Source organism: Dermacentor albipictus, chromosome 7 (genome assembly GCF_038994185.2).
Source record: "Dermacentor albipictus isolate Rhodes 1998 colony chromosome 7, USDA_Dalb.pri_finalv2, whole genome shotgun sequence".
In the NCBI taxonomy this organism is placed as follows: domain Eukaryota; kingdom Metazoa; phylum Arthropoda; class Arachnida; order Ixodida; family Ixodidae; genus Dermacentor; species Dermacentor albipictus.
In genome coordinates, this window is record NC_091827.1 from 8,434,205 (window position 1) to 8,442,485 (window position 8,281).

Consider the following 8,281-nt stretch of genomic DNA (forward strand, 5'->3'; position numbering starts at 1 on the left):
CGCTATGTGTTCACGCTGCTAACATTTTCCAATGTCCCGCGGGACCACTGTTCACCCTTCATTACGTTTCAGCAAGTCGCGTAACTTTTTTGTCCACACATTCCCCACAGCTTGGAAAATTACCGTCCATTCATATCGCGGTAGCTTCTATAAAGGGCATGATTTCGGATCTAAATGCATTAGCCACGCTTACGTTATGCACGCAATGGCTCAGTCATCGTTGTTTTGAAATTCTGACTGTTCTTTCTTCAAATCTGAAGATAGCTGGCACTGTGGCTTAGCCGGAAATATTGCAAAATCTGAACATATTTCTCAGAAATCTTTCATCAAGTGGTAATCCTAATGCAATGGACCATGGTGGCACTACATTTGATAAAATTGAACTACAGCGAATAAAACCGCGAGTGCTTAACTATTGCATATGTGTTAAGTTTCATATGGTTGGCACACGGAAAGCCCCATTTTCTAAGAGCTGTTCCTCATGCTTTTGCAGGAAATGGCATCAACAAGAACCCGACCCCTTCAAGATCTATGTGTGCCCACCTACGTGCCAGACTGGCTGGCCCGTGTCGCTGGAGTAAGGATCATTAAGGATAACTTTCGCATCCAGAGCACCGCACACGTATACACTAACAGCTCGCTTCAATGGACAGCGGCAGCTAGCGATGATTCAGGATCGCCGGCCTGCGCAGAAGAAAAGGCTAAGGTCTCCTCCTTCTCAACTCGTTCAGTACGTTCTTTCACTTTTCTTGAAGATTCCTGGAGCTAATAGGAACCTGAAAGCAACATGCAGTAGCAAATAAATAAATGAGAGATAAATGCGAGGAACCATATAGCCCGTGTCCTTAATTAACTCAGGAAAACCATTGTAGAATTAACAGCAGAAGTCAGCTTAGCCACACGGCAAATTCACAAAGCTAGCGACAAATAAGAACGGCGCAAGAATCGTCACCCTGAGGAACATGTTTAATGTCCGTGTCCTGAGTAGACCTCTTCTGAACTGCGCTGTATCCCAAAAAATATGTTTGCATGTCCATATACTACCTATGTTGGAAGAAAAATATATTTCATCTTGAAGCATTCTTCCTGTGTTTCCCTATATGATAGCAGCTCTGAATGTGGTTGCTTTGAGCTAGGTGAGTGAACTAACCAGATAAACGTATCACCAAGTCTTCCACAGAAGTGCTATTAATAATATTAGTGGCACGGGCACCAAGAAACACTCTTGTTTCTTGCTCAGAACTTCCTTTTCACTCCGTCAGACGACCGAGGACGCAATTCAATATAAATAAAGAAAGTAGACAAAATAGTACAGTAAAAAAATCATGTGTTTCATTATAAATATTGATATCAGAGCATAAGTTTAGTTACACGTTAAGTAATAAGAATTACTTAGAGATCCCTGGGACGACCGGGGGCGAATTTCGAAATAAATAAAATAAAATTGAAAAAGTACTACCGTACAAAATTCATGGGTTTCATTATAGATATGATTTCAGAGCATAGGTTTACTTATAACTAGAGTTACTGAAGTGTCTGGAATAATGAGAATTAATTAGAAATGACGGAGACGAGCGAGGGCAAAATTCGAAATAAATAAAGAAATAGTACAGTACAAAATTCATGGGTTTCTTTATATAGACATCAGAAGGCATAAGTTTAGTTACAAGTTGAGTCAGTTAAGTGCCTGGAATAATTAAAAATCAATGATTACCGCACACGAAAGCAAAGAAATGTAGACTATAGAGACCCGCCACGTAAGCACGACTTTGAGAAAATTCCTAAAAAGCCGGAAGTAGAAGGCAGAAGGAATGATGTCACTAATGACGTCACACACAAGGTGGTGACATATTTCACCGGCTAATTAATGAAAAACAGTTGCCTCCGAGTACGGTTCGTGCGTTGCGATCGCCTAAACTTAAACTGAAGAACACCGACGCTGAGGTCAGAGTGAAACTAAGGGAACCCTAAGTCAAACATTAGGGCCGCCTACCATTTTTTTTTCATGTAAACATATACAAACACCATAAATGTCTCCTAAAGGGTACCACCGGATTGAAGAGGACAAAAAAAAAACAGGAAGGAGAAATAAGAAAAGAAGGAAATGAAAACAGGAAGGCACACCACAGCAGGTATTGCGCAGAATCACGCTCAGAGTGCGAGCAATACATACGTGATTCGACTCCCGTGGTTGTTAAGAATTCAAACACATCTTTGCGAACCTCATATCTAGTTGAAGCACGACATTTTGGCAACAAGATATTATTAAGCGCAGTTCGAGCAGGATTAGAGGGGCCCTTAACGACTTTTTTATCGAAGTTAAGAAATTCATTTGACATTAAATTAGACTATTTCAGGAACAGCATGCCGCAGGAAGTTCTTGAATGCGTTGAACAGAAGCGGAGTTATTGGCCATCGAACATTACCGTTCACGGCGCTTCCGCTCCTTCAGTGCCTTGCAGTGCGAAGCGTGCCCGCGACGCTCCGTCTACTGACAGTCGCTGTGGCGGGCAGTCCAAATTCGATTTTGGATGTTTAGGTAATAAATAAATTATTAAATAAAAAATAGATAAATTCTGGTAATACTACATTTGTTACTGAGTGATATTGTTATACCAACCATAAGTATTGTATTTCACATCGTCATTCGCGATTTCTGCAGCAGTTAACGACGCTTTTTCTCTTTTATTCTTTTTTTCTTTTACTGTACCATTTATAATGACCTGTTTGTTTCTTTTTGTAAACCGGCGTATTCACTGCAACGGTCACCTCAAGACGAGCAGCCTCGTCAAGCCTCATTAGGCGGCATCTTGCGAGTTTACTTTTGCGTGTTGTGGGCCCTTCTTGTGAAACTGTCTAATACAATGCCCACCTTGGTCTCACTGAGACTGGCAGTATCGCAAATTATAATAATCATAATAATAGACGCCCCTCTTTTTGATTTTGGTGCCTACGACGCGCCAAACGCGGTTGTCCTCAGCGAGCCGCAATGCGCTTAGCCAGTGAACTCGCCAGGACACTCCACGGCGACTGGGGCACCTACGCCACGTAGCCGGGGACCACGGCTACACGCAACTGCAGCGTTTGCTTTGTGCGCTACAGGGCTTGAGTGCGTGCTCGCGCTTATATAAGCTCCAGTGTGGCCGTGCTATGCGGTGCGGACAAGCTTTGTCCAGCCCCGACAGATAGTAGCCACATACAACTTGCGCATTGTGAAGCGCTACACATAGCTATGAATACAAGGCAAACGTGCGTGTAATCCGACCTTAAGTATCGCGTGGTTTGAGGCTAGCTTAGTGTTCAAAACTAGTCAAAATTAGCGAGGCCCGACGGCTACAACACCGATAAGCAGCATGGCCAAAGTTTAATTCCTCGACCAAGCGTGAGCAGACGACAGTCCGCTTCTTCCGGAAGTACTTAATTATTATCCTAATTTGAAAGCATATCTTTGCCTACTTCTACCTGTTCATTAAACTTTGTCACTAAATATACGCAGTAATGGTAAGAAGGCGCGTACTGGTCCACACACCGTTCTTGATTGATATCGGCTATTGGCCAATGGCAGCCGCGTATGGGAATCTGCTGTATTACGAAATAAAACGTACAGAAAAGACTAAGGAGCAGGCTTCTCTTGAAAAGACAGTGTTTGAAGAAAGCTGACTATTCGCTCCACTTTAAAGTTCCACGCGCGACGCACGAGTTCAAAATTTGGCTGAGACGTTCGCAGCAGGGTATTATACCGGCAGACTCGGTTTTTTTCACCAAGCCCGAGAGGTGGTTCAGGGCCCCTTAAAGTAGTTGGAGCTTGCTTAGCTGCAATTCGCGACAACTGTTCAATGCTGGACATCATAACAGCAAATGCTCAAGCTTTTCGCTGCAGTGTCCACAAGAAAGGAGTACTGTACGGAATCTAGGCACCTTACTGGAAATTTGTTTGGATACACCTCGCATACTTCATACACATCTGGAATGTGTGCATCGATTTAGGAAACATAGCATATACATTTGTAGAGCCACTGACATTGCTGTTGTGCCGCAGTCTATGATAATGGGTCAACGGTAAGATTCTAGCCAATAACGCATCGTTATTTTTACCCATGAGCAAGTCAGCGAGCGCAGCCGCTGATTGGACGGCGCGATCTTCCACGACAGCTTCTCGGTGCAGTACGAGCCTGCGCTAACATTCGCTCGATGCCTGCTGCATTGCGCCAGTGGGGTCCGAATAACGAAGCGGGAAAAGCGTAGGCGCTACAAGAAAAAATAAAATGAGGCAAGAAAAAAGGTAAAGGAGAAAAGGGAAAAATTGTGGTGTAGAGGTAAGTAAGAAAACTGAACCTTGTGGAAATCGGTGTGTTGGGAGGGAGTTTCGGAATAGATAGGTTCTAGGGGTAAACCGGCCGAATGTCACGTTCCATGTCGTGGAACGGAGGCGACCTGACTACCCTCTTGATGAAAGAGTCGTGCATAGGAACTTTTCTGCTATCGCTTCCTTCCTACGTAAATGTATTAGGGAGGGACGGGGAGAGATAGAGAGAGAGACAGAGAGAGAGAGAGAGAAATCTGAACAGAAAACCCGAAGAAAATGCAGAAAGGTTGGGAAAGGGTTGTCGTGTCATCTTACGGGCGAAGGTGCCCCGAAGCTTCTCTTATAGGTCGCTGATGAGGCGATCGTATCCCACCTCGTTTACGCTTTCGGCCCTGCGGCTCTTCCATGTCTTTGTTTTTCTGCTTTTTTATTTTCTGTAGTCGCGTCGGAAAATGTCAGGTTGCGGAATTTCTGACCTTCAATCACAGAGCTTCCTAGAGAAATTAAAACGACGACACTGGCGCTAGTGTCTGCGGGAGCTGCAAGTATCGCGGTTCAGCCAGCGCGAGAAAAATTGGCAGTTTCGACCAGAGGGAGAAGCACTGACACCGACACCAAGGCTTAGCTTCGCACTTGAATTGTTAGGGTGGTGTTCTAATCAGGCGCGGCTGCGACTAAATTTCTGGCATTCTTAGAGGCTTACTTGCCCGTATAAGGCCTGTAATCACGTTTCACAGGTGACGCTGTGCTGCCCACAAAGAGAAAATCCAGTGAAATTGCATAACTTTCAGATTGTGAATGCAAATGTATTTTTTTACAGTCATAAGTATTACGATAAAATGCATGTCCTGTGAATTAAATGTCAGGGCGTGCTACTATTCCAAAAAAAAAAGATCCGAAGGAATAATCTCGTCAAGAACAGAGATCCGGTTTGAGCAACTTTGGCTCTTGAAGCGTAGAGCATCTGCCTTGCATACACATAGGGCACAAAGAAAATCGCATACTTATGCATGCATATATCCGAAACCTTCACAGTGACGGCGATGACGACGGTGACGGCGAGGCCAAGTATAATAATCCGTATAATTGCTATTGCAATAATGATGGTGGCCAGTGCATGCATAAATGTAAGTTTTGTCCTTGTGGTTTCATATGGTTTTGTGACTATGTAAACCGGCGAGCTTCAGTAAAATATAGCGCTATATGTAAATGCATGAATTCAGTAAATATACGCGTCTGCAGAGACTGCTTTCCTTGCTTTGTGCAGGAGAAGGCCATTTCCTGAAAATTTAGAAAAATGAACCTTAAAAATATAAGGCCACAAGAACGTCTGGAGCCACAAGCCCGAATATTAAGCAAACCTATGTACTGTTCCTCAATCTCGTTGTAGCTGACCGATTGCAGCCCCGAAGAATTCCTTAGGGATTTTTGTCTATGTCTCCAGAGACGCAAAAAAAGAAGAAAAACAAAACATGCTTTAGTTCGTTGCCACTTCTTCACCCAGTTCAAAAGCGCACGTGCTGCCATGGTGTGCACAGGTAACTACACCACACGTACTTCTTTCGTGTTGGCCTGTGATTTCCACGCCTGGTTCGCCGTGCAGCTAATTATGCTTATCCGCTGGACTAACCACCTGAACAAAAATGATGCCTTACTCTGGTTGATTTTGCTTCATTCTGCAGTCAAACAGTCGCAGTGGTTATTCGGCTCCGACTTTGTGCACTATTGAGGGACCCCGACTGCAGTGCCTTCGAGGGCTGCTTTTGTTGCGCACTGCACCTGTTAACACTTCCTATCGTTCTCTGCGTTTTCATTCGAGGCCCTCTTTAGACTGTCTAGGAGCAATGAAAAGGCATGGCTACAAATTAAACAGTTGACTTTTAGGTTTGCAATGCAGTCTTACTGTTATATAATTTATATACGCAAGGATTACATTTAAAATTACCCACAAGAAGCAAAGTGACTACAAAGCCCGCCATTAGGAATGATTAGGTAAATATTTGTTTCATTCGTATGGCAGTTATACTTGTACGGCGCCTTGTATGTTAAGTGGTAGTGCGAGCTTTCTCGCATTGGTGGGTTTCTTTATGACGCAGTTGTGTTGAGTGCAATGTTGTAATCTTGCTGTGCGTACCTTAACAACAAAAACTACCTTGCGCTTACATACCCAGATTTATATGCACAAATGTAGGACACCATCTTGTGTACCAAACTATGTGTTCATAGGATGTATCTAGCTGCGCCGTATTTGTTCGCTAACGAGGTCTTTTTTATCACGTCGATGACGAAAAAGAAAGCAATGAGGAGTTCAATAATGGCGAACACTGGTATATTACTCCTGTTTGTTTTATTTCTTTTTATTTGCGAGCACTCAACCTCTTCCTTTTATTCTGTACTGGCATTTACTTCCTGAAGTGAAAACTCCTAATGTTTCTAACCATTTTCAAAGGCTGGAAGAAAAACTATCAAACTATTCTCAAATCGCATTTAGGGTAATGAAAAGGCAATAACGCACAACAATATTGAGAATTCTCAAGAAGATGTAAGACACATCGTCGTGGTTTGCGTTGCTAAGTATGCTTTTGCTTAGAACTTTTCAAAGAGGTAGAACGGGTTCAGAGTACTAATTAGCGAGAATGGTTCTGGCTACTGTAGGAGGCCTGAATGCCTTCCAGGTGAAGGGAGTGCAGTTACGCAAGGGAACTAAATTCTGAGAGCAGCGAATAAGCAGAAACAAACGCTGAGAAAATTCTAATTTAGTCTCCCATAGAATGTTAAGTTTGCAGCTATTTTATCTGAGGCGGAAAGTTTGGCAGATTTTAAATGGACTTTATAGTGTTTTAAGAGGATTCGTACCAACTATAAAGCTTAGCTCTTCCCGCAGGCCAGCTTACTTTGAAGATTTAACAAATTCCCACATAGCTATGCGCGTTCGGGTAGTGCTGAACTTGTGCCAAGCTGCCGAGTGTGATTGCAGTGTATGCAGTTTCTATTCCAAGTCTTTGCCGTTATTTTTATTATTTTTATTTATTATAGATATTTACACGGGCCGATCAGCCTTAAGGTTTAGACAATTTTTAAATATCGCCTGTGGCACATGACATAATTCTTGTCACTGAGCTAGAATATTCTAACAAGCGGACACTACTAGAACGAGTAATTGAAGCCGGTATTTAGATAATTAATGAAAGCTAGCTAAATTATTTTCGTAATTAAATCATTTACGGCACATGCTGGAATTAATGAATTGTAGTCGGTGAGCTTGCAAGACGTACCCACTTGCAGTCAATTTCGAGGATGACATCAATATCGAGGTGTTATTTCCCAAAGTGCGGCATGTAATACATGGGCGTTTCAGTCTCTTTTGTGCTTCAATGCACAAAAGAGCGTTTTGTCAAGAAGGTTAGTGGAGCAGTGCATTTTCTCGACAAGTTTGATGCCGCATATCTCGAAACAGGTGTCATTCTGGAAATGCATTTGAATTGGACGCGCCTTGCAAACTCGCCGGCTACAATTCGCAAATTGCAATATGTGCTGTAAGATAATTAATTCAGAGGATAATTTGTTAGTTTGTGGTAATTAGTGGAACATGCGTTTTGATTTCACGTGCAACTAATGTCGGCCTTCCTGAATATTCCAGTTCAAAGACTATAATTATGTTATCTACAACAGGCTATTTTTGTAAAATTCCATAATACGTAAAGGTGATTCCCTTGTATATTAAAGGTCGCCAGCGGATTTCACATTTAAGCCAGGTGCATCCACTAAATAAAGGCTATTTAATGATTCTAAATGTTACAGAAAGTTGGCGGGGTGAGGAGGGATGCATGAAGGCTAACAGACTTTGTCTAGTTTGCAATATTGCCCATGGGAAGGGAGATGCGAGAGTGAGCGAGAGAGAGTATGAGAGATCAAGAAGATGACTGTAAGAGTGAATGGAAAATTCGTGAGCAGAAAGATAGACTTTCAGATAGA

The 8,281-nt window shown here is 42.7% G+C and overlaps 1 long non-coding RNA gene across 1 annotated transcript in view; it reads left to right on the forward strand.

Moving 5' to 3' along the window:
• The window catches only part of LOC139047679 (uncharacterized), a 149,136-nt gene extending 148,421 nt beyond the window's left edge, over positions 1-715 (forward strand). The window contains exon 3 of the long non-coding RNA XR_011507322.1: positions 494-715. This is a non-coding gene — a long non-coding RNA (uncharacterized lncRNA). The remainder of the gene's footprint in view (positions 1-493) is intronic.
• Positions 716-8,281: the final 7,566 nt, after the last annotated feature.